This window comes from Miniopterus natalensis, chromosome X (genome assembly GCF_054644295.1).
Source record: "Miniopterus natalensis isolate mMinNat1 chromosome X, mMinNat1.hap1, whole genome shotgun sequence".
Classification (NCBI taxonomy): domain Eukaryota; kingdom Metazoa; phylum Chordata; class Mammalia; order Chiroptera; family Miniopteridae; genus Miniopterus; species Miniopterus natalensis.
Window position 1 is genome coordinate 23,407,712 of NC_142103.1, and position 16,114 is coordinate 23,423,825.

General features: G+C 35.8%; 1 protein-coding gene across 2 annotated transcripts in view; it reads left to right on the plus strand.

Annotated features, from left to right (window-relative positions):
- The window catches only part of ACSL4 (acyl-CoA synthetase long chain family member 4), a 73,507-nt gene that overhangs the window by 20,438 nt on the left and 36,955 nt on the right, over positions 1–16,114 (plus strand). The window contains exon 2 of one of the 2 annotated variants that reach the window (XM_016198310.2): positions 11,392–11,440. The exons of the other annotated variant lie outside the window; for it this stretch is intronic. The gene's annotated coding sequence lies outside the window, so the exon portion shown is untranslated. The remainder of the gene's footprint in view (positions 1–11,391; positions 11,441–16,114) is intronic. 2 annotated transcript variants of the gene reach the window in all.

The window sequence follows — 16,114 nt, forward strand, 5'->3', positions numbered from 1 at the left end:
CTAGAATTAGGAAGTGAAATTACTAGGTTATGAAGTAAGACTTAAGGCCTCTTGGTGCATATTGCCAAATTGCTTTCTAAAAAGCTTGTACCAATTTACACTTCTGTCAACAGTATATAAAGTACCATTGTAAAATACATTTGACAGCACTGAGTAATTTCTTCATTCTTAATTGGCACTATTTTTGAGGAAACCTCAGTTCATTGCTGTCTGTTTTAGTAAGTAAAATTATTCCTGGTAAAAATGAAAGTGGGAATATAATATAAAAGGTAGTACTGCAAGGAACTGATGGCCCCAGATACTTTGAGAATCATCGAAACAGGCAACATTTTAGCTCTAAGAGCCTGTGTTTCTAAAATATATATATTTTTATTTCTCAAGTAGTTTATCATTCTTAGCTTTAATGTAACGGAAAGTGCTAATTTTTTCTCCTAAAATTATTGCTTCATGAGTACTTATTGTTCATATTAGTCCTTTCTGTGCGTATGTTTTTTGGCTCATATTTTGTTGTCTTTAAAAACAAAATGTAACTTCTGCCAAAAATTGCACAAACTTTTCGAAAGTTTTGATTGTCACACAGGAGTACTTTCTGGTCAAGATCACTTAAAATAACAAACACTCCTTTCAAGTATTGTTCAGGTATTTAGTATTTTAATGAAAGCCTTGTAAATTCAGAACCATCCATGTTTCAACACACTTCTGGAATAAACTTGGAAGGAAGAGATTTGGTAAGTCCAATCTTTAATATTATGCAATCTATTTATCCAAAATATTTAAAAAATAAGTATCATAAGATTGTTGGTCTTGATTCAGTAATTACCAGTGTGACAGCAATTTTCCTCTATTAAAACATTTGCCCCCAGTGGTTGTTTCATAACAGTCAAGCTACGTCTTAGGCAAACCTTACAAATGAGATTTATTGATGTTTGTGACTTTAAAAAATTCTTATTTAAATGCAGTGTTTTTGAGATACTTAGTTTTTAAAAGAGAATGTGTTTTTCTCTTTTAAAAATATTTTTATATGTTTTTATTGATTTCAGAGAGAGGAACGGAGAGGGAGAGAGAAACATCAATGATTAGAGTCTTTAATCGGCTGCCTCCTGCACGCCCCCTGCTGGGGATCGAACCTTGATCTCCTGGATCATAGTCGATGCTGAGCCACACTGGCTGGACTGTTTTTTTCTCTCTAGATACTGTGGTTAATTTAATCCTAGGTAGCTGAAAGGATAAAAATAGTACACTCTTTTGTTGTTTTCTAATATTCTGATGTTCATCTTAAGAGTAAAACTAATCAATACTGATTAGAAAGAAATTCTTAATTTTACTGTATAGGGAAGATTCTAATGTTCTAGAAAGTGGAACCTATTTTAGCTCCTATGGTCTTTTGAGGGGAGATGGAGAAGAGTTTCTGATTTTAAAGCCTATTTTGGCTCTGAAAGCCTACAACTTTGTAAGTAAGGAGTGAAGTAAATTTGCATGTGGTTTATCTTCCTGTCCCAAGTGAAGTCTGATACTTATATTGTAGACTAGGTACTTTTATTTTTATACACGTACAATTTATGTATATATGTGTGTGTGTATGTATACGTGTATATATTTGTGTATATATAATTTACCATATTAATGGTAAAACTTGTCAACCAAAGGTGGCCGCCACCAATCTAATGCCAATAGGAGTCTCCAGTCTGGGATTGGGAAAGCAGAGAAACTTTATTCAGATGAACAGTTTGCAAATCAGAGAAGGACAGCCTCTGGTGGAAACGGAAAGTGTGCTCCACCATGATAAATCAGAGGCCACCTTTTTAAATGAAGGCTTTTTTTTTTTTTTTTTTTTAAATGTTTTTGTTGATTTCAGAGAGAGGGAGATAGAAACATCAATGATGAAAGAGAATCATGGATCAGCTGCCTCCTGCATACCCCCCACTGGGGATGGAACCCGAAACCTGGGTATATACCCTGACCGGGAATCAAACCATGACCTCCAGGTTCATGGGTCAACACTCAACCACTGGGCCACACTGGCTGGCAGAGAGGCCACCTTTTATAGAGAAAGTTCCTGCCTTGGTTCTGGGTTAGTCCATTTTTATTCAAATGAGGTATCAAAATTTGCACACTCTGATTGGTTGTTATAAAGCTGCTGTGATTGGTCAATATAGATGCAAGTTCGAATATAGCTGTGCAGTTCTGATTAGATGTGGCAGGTCTCAGTCTTATTCATCTAAAGATGATGCCAGGGGCTCCCTTATAAGGCAGGAACTCAGTGCAGGAGGTTGGCAGCTTAATCAGGCTTTCCCCTGAAATGCAGAGTGCATGAAATGCTTCTGCCAGCAATTGCAGCTAGACTCTGGTTATGAATTTGGACCCAGTTAACCACAAGGAGTCCTTTTGGGCAGATATATTCCTTCTTGAGGTTCACAAACCGAGTGTGTGCGTGTATGTGTGTGTGTGTGTACATGTGTGCATGCACATGCATTTACCATGTTAATTATAAGGGGAGAAGTTATGTAACAAATGGGTGATAGATATTTCTTAGCTAGAGTTGAAGTATTTCTCTTGGTATTCAAAATAACTCTGTCTTTGAGGTTGGGTAAAGGCAATGGGTGCAGTATTATTTACCCCAGAGTACTGCAGATTTACCTATGCAAAGAAATATCCACTTGTTGTCATGTAATTTATATGTTCTTCCAGTACTGAAAACGAGATTTGAGTTATGAGTAGAACCAAAGATTTTATGTTTGGCTGAAATTGGTTGTCATCTTTCTAAAATACCATGGCAGCTTTTGGTATAAGTACTTTCCCAAAATATCTACTGAAGATGATAAAATAAAATTTTAAAAATCTGGCAAGGCGGTTTGGTTGTTCATTGGAGCAGCTTTTTTCTTTTGCTCAGTGACTGCAGCTCTTCCTTCGGCAGCAGAAGCAGTGAGGCGGTCCAACAAGAGGCCTAAGACTTACAGCATTGGGTGAAAGAAAATGGCCTGAACCAAGCAGACTGCTTGCAAATCCACAGATGGGAAAGCTCCCGCAAACAGCGGGCCACTAAGCTGCCAGGGAAAGCGCCCCCCACTAGTGGCGAGGTGTAAAAACCTCATCGCCACAGGCCCAGGACCATTGCTCTTTGCGAAATCCGTCATTAGCAGAAATTGACCAAGTTTCTGATCTGGAAGCTCCCTTTCCAGAGGTTGGTGAGGGAGATCACCCAGGATTTCAAAACTGACTGAGGCTTCAGAGTGCTGCCATTGGTGCACTACAGGAGTAGTGCATACCTGATTGGTTTATTTGAAGATACTAATCTGTGTGCCGTCCACACTGAGAGTCACCATCATACCCGAAGACATCCGTTTTGCTCTCCAGATACAGGGAGAGAGCGCTTAAGTGAAGGCAGCTTTTATGGTGGTGTAGTAAATTCTGTAAAATACTTTGGTTTAATTTGTGACTTTTTTGTAAGAAATTGTTTATAATATGTTGCATTGTACTTAAGTCATCCCATCTTTCTCTTAGGATGAATGTGAAAAGTTACTGTTCACATACTTTAGTGATGTGAGCACTGTTGCTCAGGAGTGACAACTTGCTGATATGCAAAAGGGATGGCTCATATTTCTTGCTTCTCATGTTTCTGTATGTTAATGACTTGTTGCATAGCTATTAAGGTACTGGAATTGATAAATGTGTACAGGGGCCTTTTGTAACAAAACTGGTTGTGACTTGATCCAAGTGTTTAACAATTGGGGCTAAGTGTGACCATGCATCACTGTGATAAAATGTAGAATGTGGGATTTTTCAAGGGTGAAGATACAAGTCTTAACCACAGTGTAACTTATAGTTTCCTAAAAAATATCAACAGTAAGTAACCTGGCAGCTACAGAATACATTATTTGCATTTATAGTAGTTGTTTTATATATAGTAGTGTCAATGTTTTAAAATTAAATGTTTTACATTCACATGTGGGGAGTCTTGTCTTTGAGGTGTATGTAATTTAGGGTCCAGATGGTTTTCTCCTAACTAGACTGCACTTGTTTTCATAGTAGTAAAATGTTTTGCAAATTATACCTTGCATAAGTTTTCATTCTACCACATGTTAACCCTCTAGCTGATAAACACTAACGGGGGGATTTTATAAGGGCTCTACAATATAATACAAGTTATTCACACCAGCATCATCTGTTGCTAATATTCTGATCTAGTTAGTGCAGCTTTTCTTTGTGTTGTGGTTGGTCTCATAACTAGGTTGAGTTTTTCTCTACCAACAGGAAACAATACTGAAGTTATTTTCCTTGTGGAATTGGTACTATAATAACCCTTAGAGTGAATTTGCTGTGAGGGAGGGGCACATAGCTCCTGCTTACTGAACCTCTGCTAGTTAAGATGACATCCACTTAGGTTACATCTGGAATATGGTCCTGGGAAGATCACTTATAGGGGTGATTTTCAAAGTAGTTTTTACATTTATCCTTCTATTGACATTTTTAGGTCAGTTATGTATGTTGACTAAGTTTACAAATAAACTTGTTTATTTAAAAAAACTATCTTAAAAATTATTACAAATAAATGAAATGAAGGGTGATATTAATTGTGAAGGAAAAAATGACTTAAACCAGCCATTTTCTCTGACAATTGTTCTTTCTCTTACCCATTCCAACAAATATGTGATGCTATTTCCAAATTAAAGTGGGATTCAGAGATAATAAGACACAATCCTTGCCTTGAGTGAGCTTACAGTTTAAATAAATGATTACGATAAATTTGTAAATAATACAAGGTAATTTTAGAGCTATTAGGGGAGAGCACTATAGAAGTTCAAAAGAAGGCTAGACATTTTAGCTTGATATTGGTGAAGGTGTCCCAGCAAAGTTGGCTTTTGAGAATTCTAGGTAGAAAGAAGAACATGAGTAAAGTTTCTGAAGCAAGAGAATGTGAGTGGCAGTTTTTTAAGGTAATAAGTGGTTTATTCAGGGTGGAATACAGGTAAGGTAGATACTTTTCCTATTAATACAATTGTTTTATAGTAAAATACTTAATGCTGCGTATGGGAGTATAAATAGATGCAGCCATTCTGGAAAGTAATTTTGTAGTGTATATTAAGAGCCTCCTTTCCCAGCCCCACCCTACCACACACACAAAAAAACCCTTCTATCTTGGACCTAGTAATCACACTTTTAGGAAATATGAGGGAATACTTTTAGAATCTTAAAGTGGGAAAATGACCCAGAAGCTACAATGGAGACTAGAGATGATATTTTATTACTTAAAACTTAGAAACCAATATTTGGTCCAAAGCACCCAAAATAAAGAAAAAAAGCTGTGCTGGGAAAGATATTTGTAATACATCAGACAAAGGCTTCTCTCCTTAGTAGACAAAGGCTGTTATAAATCAATAAGGAAAAATGAACAACCAAGTGAAAAAAGGGCGCAAAGGACTTGAATAAGTCACCCATGTAAGAAATTCAGATGTAGTTAAATATTATATGCTCATTAAAATTAAAACAGTGTTTTTGGTGCCTATCAGAGTTCAGTCTAGTGTTGGAAGTGACGTGGGGAAATGTGCACTCCTGATGGGAACATGAAATGGTATATTCTTTTTTAGAGGGCATTAAATTTTTCTCTTGGAAATAAGTTTTAGACTCTTATAAAAGAGTTGCAAAAACAGTACACAATTTCCATGGATCCTTCACCTAGTCCCCCCTAATGTTAACATCTTACATAATTATGTTTTAGTATAATTACCAAAACTGAAGAATTAAACATAGATACAATACTATTAATTAAACTACAGACTTTATTCAAATATTATTAGTGTTTCAAATAACATTTTTCTGTTCTGGATCCAATCCAGGATCCCACATTATATTTAGTTCTCATGTCTCCCTAATCTTCTCAAATCCTTGACAGTTCCTCAGCCTTTGTCTTTCATGACCTTGACAACTTTGAAAAATACTTGTCAGTTACATTGTAGAATGTCCCTACTTTGGGTTTATCTAATGATATTTCTTCATGGATAGATTTAGATTGTGCGGTTTGGGCAAGAATACCACAGAAGCAAAGTTGTGTCATTTTCAGTGTGTCATGTATGTCATATCAGTGTGCCCTATTTCTGGTGTTGGTGATCTTGATCACATAGTTAAAGTGGTGTCAACTGTGTTTTACTACAGTGAAGTTACAATTTTTCTCTTTGCAATTAATAAACATTAACAATTATACTATATTATATTGTATTAATATGTTTGGGGGAGATGCTTTGAGACCATAAATATATCCAGTTCAGCTTTAAACTTTTACTCACCACTGTTAGCATGCATTGATGGCTTTTGCCTGCAGCAATTATTACTGTGGTATGCTAATGGAGATTTTCTATTTCCTTTATTCCTTCCACCTGTATTAATTAGACGTCTCCTGTAAGGAACATTGGTCTCTTCTCCCTCATTTATTTATTTATTCAATTGATTGTTTGTATTAGTATGGGCCCATGGATATTTATTTTATTCTTTGGGATATAATGTAATACTATCATTTGTTTTGCTCAAGTTATTCCAGCTTTGACCATTGGGAGCTCTTTTGGGTTGGCCCCTGTGTCCTTTTGACATGTCCTCATTTTTTTAAAGCACTTTCTTACTTTTTGGCACCAGAAGATACTAGGCTTAACTTGCATTTTTCCTGCCCTGGCTCTGGAATCAACTAGTTCTCCAAAGAACCTTGGTTTCTTTTATTGGAGAATGGTAATTGGAAACCCAAGATCTGGGTGCTGGGCATGATCATTGCAGCTAAGGTACCTCTGCTTCTAGTACTAAAGGGCAATTTTAATAGACTAAAATCTAAAATGGTCATACCCTTTTGACCCAGCAATTCTGTTAGAAATATATCCTGTAGAAACACTGGCATAAATATATTGCTGAGGATATTCATTGCTGTATTTCTAATGAGAAATTAGAAGAATCCAATATGTCCATCAATAGGGAAGAATGGTTAGACTTACTTTTGATATGGTCATACAATGGAATACCATAGAACTGTTAAAAAATTATTAGGTAGATCTATGTGTTTTGACATGGAAAGACGTGTAAGAGAATCATTTTTTAAAAGAAACTGCAAACCTGTGTGTCTGTGTATTAAAATATACTTTTAAGACTCCCCAAGGGTAACCATCAAACTCTTAAAAGCTGTTATTTCTAGAGGATTGAATAAAAAAGATACTTTCACTTTGTATTTTTATTTTGTAATGTTTCAGTGTTTTAAACAGCTTTGCTGAGATATCATGAATGTTTTAAAAACACTTTTTGTTTTAGGTTACCTAACTTTTCCATGAAGCAACATTCTCGTCTATGACAGTCTGGAATTATCTTCATACTCTATACACTGTACACAGTAGATAGTAGGTTGTTTGACTTAAGCTATAACATTTTGTTTTGTTTTAAATTGGTGAGAGAGAGAGAAAAAAAAAGAGAGAGAGATTTGTTGTTCCACTTATTTATGCACTCATTGGTTGATTCTCGTATGTTGCCTGACCCGGGATCGAACCCGCAACCTTGGCGTATCTGGACGACTCTCTAAGGAACTAAGTTACCTGACCAGGGCAGGTTATAACATATTTAAAATAAATTTTAATGTTTATGAATCAAGTGACTCACAATTTTATGACCATTTAAGGCTTCTGGAACACTTATACACATGTAGATTCTTAAGGGGAAAAGAAAGGATTCTGCTCTAACTTAAATTCTGAGCAGTAATCTCCAGTAGGTACTTTGGCTTATGACAGTCCTGTTGGCTTATTTTAAATGAGTCATTTTCTTGTTTCTTTATGATTTTTATTTTATTTTTAAATGTGTTTTTATTGATTTTTTTAGAGAGAGAGAGAGGAAGGGAGAGGAGGAGGAGAGAGAGAAACATCAATGAGAGAGAACCAACATCAATTGGCTGCCTCCTGCATGCCCCCTATTGGGAACTGAGCCTGAAACTCGGGCATGTTCCCTGACCAGGAATCAAACCAATGGCCTACCTGTGCGTGGGTTGATGCTCATCCACTGAGCCATACCGACTGGGCTCCTTTGTAATTTTTAAATCAAATTTTAAGTAAACAATTTTTATTTATGAAAATTTTGGAAGATACTACAGCACAAAGAATATAAAGTGTAAAACAAAATTCACCTTTAATTCTACTACACGGCAATAAGTAGCATTAATATTTGGTCTATATCTTGTTAATATTTCTATGAATATGTACCTACTTAAATATATATGTATATAATGGAGTCACACATATTGTTCTATAGCTGTGTTATTTCTTGATTTCACTATTTCTAATCTTTGAACTAACTATACTATATAGTAAGCAGTTTTTATCTACTACTACTTGCCGATATAAGACATATATATTTATCTAAAACAAGACCTATAAAAGACCATTGCTTAGGGAGATGTTTTGTAAGGGACTCACCAGAATTTACTTTTAGATATGAACGCTATGTGCTTAGGACTTTGTTAATATTTTCTACTCTTTTCTGAAACATTCATTCTTATTTTTAAACTTTTTAAGATTGGCCTTTGACATTTAGTACAGGAGGAGGATTCATCATGCTTGAAATATTTCCAACAGATGTTATCACAAGTTTAGTTAGTATTTACTTCCAGAAGAATGTTTCCAAAATATTGGTTAACAGACTAACTCATTTGCAGAGAGGGCATAAACTAAGCACATTAATGGTTTGTTTTTAACTTTGTCTCAAAATATGAGGGTTATCTGAAGGCGAACACCACCACCACCTTGGATTTATGTCACTTTTTCCTTAATCACTCTGTTAGCTGCACGGCTGCTGTTTTGCTCCCTGGTATCCATTCAGTGAGTAAGGCTTTTTCAGTGCTGCCTCATTTCCTAATTGAAAGATGATAAACTCTAGATGCTATATTATCTCTTTTTTTTCATACCACCAGGTGATTGTTAAATAGAATGTTGTGTTATTCTGGCAACAGCCTCATATATCTTGTGTTTATGGTGTCTCGATTGCATCATTTTCTCTTCTGCTTGATTTAATATCATGGTGTTTTGCATAGTAACATGCTGTACTTTTAGAGTGTACTCTTTCTACTTATAAAAATATATAGTATAGTAAATACATAAACCTGTAACAGTTGTTTATTATCATTATCAGGTATTATGTACTGCACATAACTGTGTGCTATACTTTCATATGACTGGTAGTGCAATAAATTTGTTTCCAGCAGCATCACATGAGTAATGCACTGTCCTATAAACTCATGTTATGACATCACGAGGCAATAGGAATTTTTCAGCTCTGTGATGATCTTATAGGGTCACCATCGTATATGCAGTCCATTGTTGACCGAAATGTCATGAAATGTAGCACATGACTATATATGAAGTTACCCCCTTTTGTGTTAACATCAAATGTTAGCCCTCTGGAAGAAAAATAAGAAAATGTTAAATAGCATGCTTTCTGTTTATAAATAGTCTTAACCATTTGTATTCACACATCTATTGATACTGTTGCCAGCACCCCCCTCCCCAAAAGTAGATTGTGGATAGTAACTTGATGTTGAAAAGTAGTTCTATTAACTGCCAATTAATTAAAATACCTGCTAGCGTGGATGTTTGTTTTAGGACTTCCATTGGGGTGTCTAGATTTTAAAAATTAAAGGGTTATTCTCACAATCATATGCAAGTAGTACTTGAAATAAGAAGAATGGAAATAAAAGCTTAGTTCTTCAGAATCATAACATCATGCCCAGGACACCCCGGGGGAGCTGAAATGTGAGCAAGCAATATCAAATTCCTGGAGGGCCTTATTTTACTGTCCAAGTATTCAAATGGCAGGGAGGTTTTGCCTGCTTGATCCTCAACTGCAAAATGATCCCTAAACCTTCATAGTGTGTATAGAACATCACAAAACTGACCTGTGTATCCCTTGAGGGGGGATGAAAATATCTCTACCTTTCTACTTAGACCAGTGCTAATTTGGAAAGAGCTGTGCATTATTTAAAGGAAATTGTTCATTTTTCATTTTGTTGGAAAATAGGTGCCTGCAGCCATTTGGGGTAGGAGTGTCTAACTAGTCCTCTCTGGTCAGCCTTTGTCTCTGTCTCTGAACTTGGCTCCTGTCCTGACTGTGGAGGAATAAGGGGAACAAATAAAACTGTTAAGAACATGACTGCAGCTTCTTGCATTTTCTTTTCTTTTTATTGAGATATAATTGACATGTAACATTGTGTAAGTTTAAGGTATGTACTGTGTTACTTTTATACATTTATATATTATAATATGGTTACCGCCATAACTTTAGCTAACACCTCCAGCATGTCACGTAACTGTCATTTCTTTTTTGTGGTGAGGACATTTAAAATCTAGTCTTTTAGGAGTTTGAAGAAAGTAACATAGTATTTTTGATTATAATCACTGTGCTGTATAATAGCTCTCCATAACTTATTTAGCTTCTAGTTGCAAATTTGTACCCCACATTTTCCCCCTAACCTCAGCTCTTGGTCACCACCATTTTATTCTGTTTCTATGCCTTCAGCTTTTTTAGATTCTACATAAAAGTGATATCATACAGTATTTGTCTTTCTGTTTGACATATCTCACTAAGTAGAATGCCCTCAAGGTCCATACATGTTGCTGCAAATGGCAGGATTTCTTTCTCATTTCTGAATAAATATTCCATTGTATATGTATACCACATCTTCTTTATCCATTTATCTGTTGGAAGATGCTTAGGCTGTTTTCATATCTTGGTTATTGTGAATGAATGCTGCAGTGAGCATGGGGATGCAGATATCTTTTTGGTATCCTGTTTTCATTTCCTTTGGATATATACCCAGAAGTGGGATTGCTGAATCATATGATAGATCTACTTTTGGTATTTTGAGAAACCTCCAAGCTATTATTCATAATGGCTGCACCAATTTACGTTCCCACCAACAGTGCACAAGAGTTCCCATTTCTGCACATCCTTGACAACACTTATTATCTCTTGTCTTTTTTATAATGGTTATTATAACAGGTATGAGGTGCTGTCTCATTGTAGTTTTGATTTGCATTTCCCTGGTGGTTAGTGAGGTTGCACACCTTGTCATGTACCTGTTAGCCATCTGTATGTCTTCTTTGGAAAAATGTCTATTAATTCCTCTGCTTATTTTTCAATCTTGCCATTTGCCCATAGAATTTGAACTGCTGTTTCTTAGAGTCAGGCTCAATTACTTTTCTGAGATCCTAATAGCACTGCTACTAGTGAGACACTCATCTCTTATCATTTCTTGTTTCCCCTTTGGTACATGGCTCATCATGAGCTAAGGTGCATATGTAATGTGAAACAGCACTTGAGGTTTTTTTTAAAGGCGTTCTTTATTCATGTCATTGTACCAATAAATGTTGTCTCTTATTGCAGATTGAAATTGTGAAAGATATTTTGTTCTTCTTAAGAGAAGAGGAAATCTGTAAGTATTCATTCTTTAAAAATTCTAAACTTGTAATTATATCAGCTTTTAGAGAAAATTAACTGCCCATAACAGCAGGCATCTTGACTCTTTTTATAGTGGAAAAACCCTGCCAATATTTATATTTCTGTTAAAAGAAAGGCAGCATTTGGAAAAGTAATAGGAAAACTTTTTACCTTGTGCAACTCTTAGGATTGAAACCATCTGTCACTCTTTATAAAAGGGAAAATGATAATTAATATCTAAATAAAATCTTAAAAATGGAGTCGAAGATTAGAATTCCAGTCTAGTGAGGCTTATAGGCTGTGTGTGTCTTTGACAAGCTATTTAGCTTCCCTTTGTATCAATTTCCTCATCTGTAAAATGGGCTTAATAGTAAGTATCCAGTGATTGATTCATTATTATTGAAGTTCCATTTGTAGTAGTGTATACTTTCGTGCAGTACATTGAAGCTTATTCTAGTTACTTTCTTAAACTGATTTAAATATATTTCTGATCTTCAAAAATTTAAGTATTAGTACTGTGCTTCACTGAGGCACCTATTCTAGACAATAATATAGAATAAAGGAAATACAGCAGATTACCTAAAATTAGAATCATAGTGTTTGAGCCTTGGACCTTGAAAATTACCTAGTCTAGTAGTTCCCTAACATTGATTTTTAGGCCAATGCTTGTCAGTGAAGAGTTTTTACTGATCCATGGTGAAGTGCAGGAAATAAGGACAATAGGCCATGAATTTTTTTAAAGCTAAACTTTTTCCTCTTAAAGGATTGCTTCTTATTATAAGATATATCCTTCTCATTTGGGGAAATTAAACATGTTCTATATTTTATGAAATGATTGTGATAGTAAGTGGTAGTTGTGTGTGTGTGTTCTTTAATGTTCATACCTGGCAAAAGGTTGACAGCTGTGTTATTCCATTTACCATCCTTCTTTCTTTATAATTTTTTTACTGGTCTGTGGTATCTTAAAATATGAATCCAACTTTCTCCTTTTATAGATGATGAAACAGAGTAGGAATTATTTAATTTGTTTCAGGTCTTATAGCTCAGCAAGCTGCTTGAACCAGAATCAAAACCCTATATATAGTGCTGCCTCTCATATTTCTGATCTTCTGAGAATTGCTTTCATTATAATAGGTTAAGAAGTTGAAACAGAAAATCTACTAGTTTGTGTGTGCTGGTAACTAATTTTGAATTTCAACTATAAAGAAATTTGAGCGACTTAATATTCTTCTATTGCTGAGTGCTAAAATCTACTGATTAGCCTGCATTTAGAAGAATCTAAAACATGGCCAAAGATTTTCTTTAGCAGGCCAGAATTAGCTGTCTCTGAATTCAGCTACTTAAGCAGCATGCTACCCCGTGATTGACAAAGCAGGTATGATGTCAATAAGATTAGCATTTCCTTTGGGAAAGAGACAATGGTGTCTTTATGAGGGCTGTAGTTTTCAGGCTTCTAAAGTTAACTTATTTACCCACAGTGTTTGCTTGCTTCCTCATGCTTGCTCTCTCTCTCTCTCTTTCTCTTTCACACACCCTCACCCACACCCGCAACCCCCACACACACACCCTACACAGACAGACAAACATCTGTAACACTTGGCCTGCAGCCCATCTAGATGTATAAGAAAAACCTGCCAAGGTGAAGACTGAGAGCAGAAGCATTAACAGGAGCACCTGGCCAGTCTTTTCAGGAGTTTATAGCCACTTTGGAGTGTCTGTGACACTTTAGAGACTTCATTGACATAGCTTTGCCTTGGCTATCCCAAAATACACTTAAAAACAGAAATACCTAATTTCCTTATCTCCGTTGCATCACTCACCTTAGTGAAGCATGCCTAGGACAAAGTAAAGAAATGAATGTGAAGGAAGAGAACAGAATGGAAAGTATCTCCCCATCCCTAACATGGAAACATTAACTCTAGGAGTCCTTTTTAATGGCTACTTATATTTGGCTTGATGTGGCTTCCTTCTTTAGTTAAGAATTCTCTCATACCAATAAATTTAATTAAAAAAGGAGATCTTTAATTTCTGAAACATTAGACACACCCATAATGAAATGTTAAGAATAAAAATACATTTTGAGTTATCTGCTGCCTTTGGAATATCTGTGTTCTTCCCTTCTTTACTAGTGCTAATATTTGAGGGTTGACTGAATGGGCCATAAGATTTCCATCTTCAACAGATTTACCAATATTTGAGTTCTTCTTTTATTAGTGTCACTCATAAGCTATATTTAATACTGAAGAGCAGAGTGAGTTTTTTTTTTTTTTTTTTTAAACCATGATACAGTTTCACATTATGGTGGCCAGGTAGCTGACTTACTTGTTTCAGTGGTTTATTAGGTCATTTTGTAAGAAATGGTTTAAGAGTACATGGTTGTATGATTTTTAACAGTATGAAGGACCAGGGAACAACATTAACAAAGAGCTAACCTATTAAACTGGCTCCTCCTCTAGCAAATGTAGAGGGTAGATCATGTGGCAAAAGGTGTAGTAAACTCTCCCTGTAACACAAAGATATTCCTGTGGGCACTATTACTGCTATAGTAAATAGATAAGATGACAGGAGATAGATATACTCTGTACAGTAGTCCTACCTTATCCATGAGAGAAATGTTCCAAGACCGCCAGTGGATGTCTGATACTACAGATAGTACTGAACTCTATATATACTAAGTTTTTTTCTATATATACATACCAATGATAAAGTTTAATCTATCAGTCAGACACAGTAAGAGATTAACAACAATAACTAATAATAAAATAGGACAATTACAGCAATAAAATAAGTGTTACTCGAACACAGACATTGTGATACTGCCATAACCGATCTGATAACCAAAATGGCTACTAGGTGTCTAGTTGGTGGGGAGCATATACAGCTTGAATATGCTGGACAAAGGGATGATTCAAATCTTTGGCAGAATGGAGCGAGAAAGGGTGAGATTTCATCACATTACTCAGAATAGTGCACAATTTAAAAATTATGAATTGTTTATTTCTAGAATTTTCCATTTAATATTTCCAGACCACAGTTGACCATGGGTAAGTGAAACTGTAGAAAGCAAAACCAAAGATAAATGAGGACTGCTGAATATTCATCACTGGGACAAAACACATTTATTATTACAGTGAGTTATTTTTTAAGTTCAATTATGTAACTCAATTACTTTGATTAATTTATGTTAAAATCATAATTGTGTTCCCATAGAGAAAACTACCCAGTAAGTGGAAAACTGTAGAGGCAAAATTGAAGTCTACACCATGGCACAATGGTCCATCTTTTTTTTTTTAATATATAGGAATTGGCTCACTGTGTTCTTTTTTTAATTTAATATATCTTTATTGATTTCAGAGAGAGGATGAGAGAGGGAGAGAAAGAGATAGAAACATCAATGATGAGAGGCATCAATTGGCTGCCTCCTACATCCCCCCCCCCCCCCCCCCCCGCGCTGGGGATCGAGCCCGCAACCCGGACATGTGCCCTGACTGGGAATCGAACTGTGATCTCCTTCATCATAGGTCAATGCTCAACCACTGAGGCACACTCGGCCGGGCACGATGGTCCATCTTAATTTAGCAGCAAGATTTTGTCTATATGGACCTGTAGCAGTTACTCTTTAGCAGCAGCTGTTGAAATTGTCATTGTGCTATCTGCTCCCCGTCTATAACACTGAACCCTTTATATTTCTCTCCAAACAACTCCCAAAAGTTTGTTTTCTCCCTTTTCATGATGTCTAATAAAGTTGGATTGTAACATCATACTTTCTCAGTAGATACCACTTCTAGCATGACTTAGCCTTAAAATTCCTTAAATATAGACTTTGGATTAAACTATATATAATTAACTCCTAACTTTAGAATGTTGCATATTTTAAAATCATGTTGTGCTCCAGCTGGTTTGGCTCAATGGTTAGAGCATCGGGCCATGAACCCAAGGTTATGCGGTTCGATTCTGGTCAAGGTCATGTACCTTGGTTGCAGGTTTGAACCCAGCCCCAGTCATATCTCATGTGGGAGGCAACCAATCAATGTGTCTGTCTCACCTTGATGTTTCTCTCTCTCTCCCTTCTACTTCTGTCTGTAAAGCAATGGGAAAAGTATCCTCAGGTGAGGATTAGGAAAAAACATCATGTGATCACTGAAATGAAGAAATACATGTACACAGTGTATGTGAAATGTATAAGCAGCAACACTCTCTCCTAGATCTCCACATTTCAACACATATAGATAGGATCCCAATTATACCATTCTGTGACCTAGAAAAAACATTATCTGATGCATACTGGGGAAGTTCTTAAAGGCATTATGGGAGGGAACTTGTGGTAGAGCATGAAAGATCTTCAACATGGCAGCTGAGGTGCTTTCTTTGCTGGGAAAAGCTGGGAAGAGACTGGCAGGATGGAAACTTCAGCAGTTAATACCTCTCCAGGTAATGAAGTAAACAGGTTTGACTAATCTTGTTAGAGAGATGCATCCAAAGATCAGTCATAGTTGTGTGATACTTCTAGTCAAAATAGCAAGGCACAGGTGCAATGTGTTGGTATATGGCATCTATATTATTCACCCTAGGTTTTTATTTTGTTTTGTTTTATTTTTCAGTTTTCAAGTGTATTTATTATAATTTATTATAACAATAAATGTATTTAGGATCATTTTCAAATTTATTA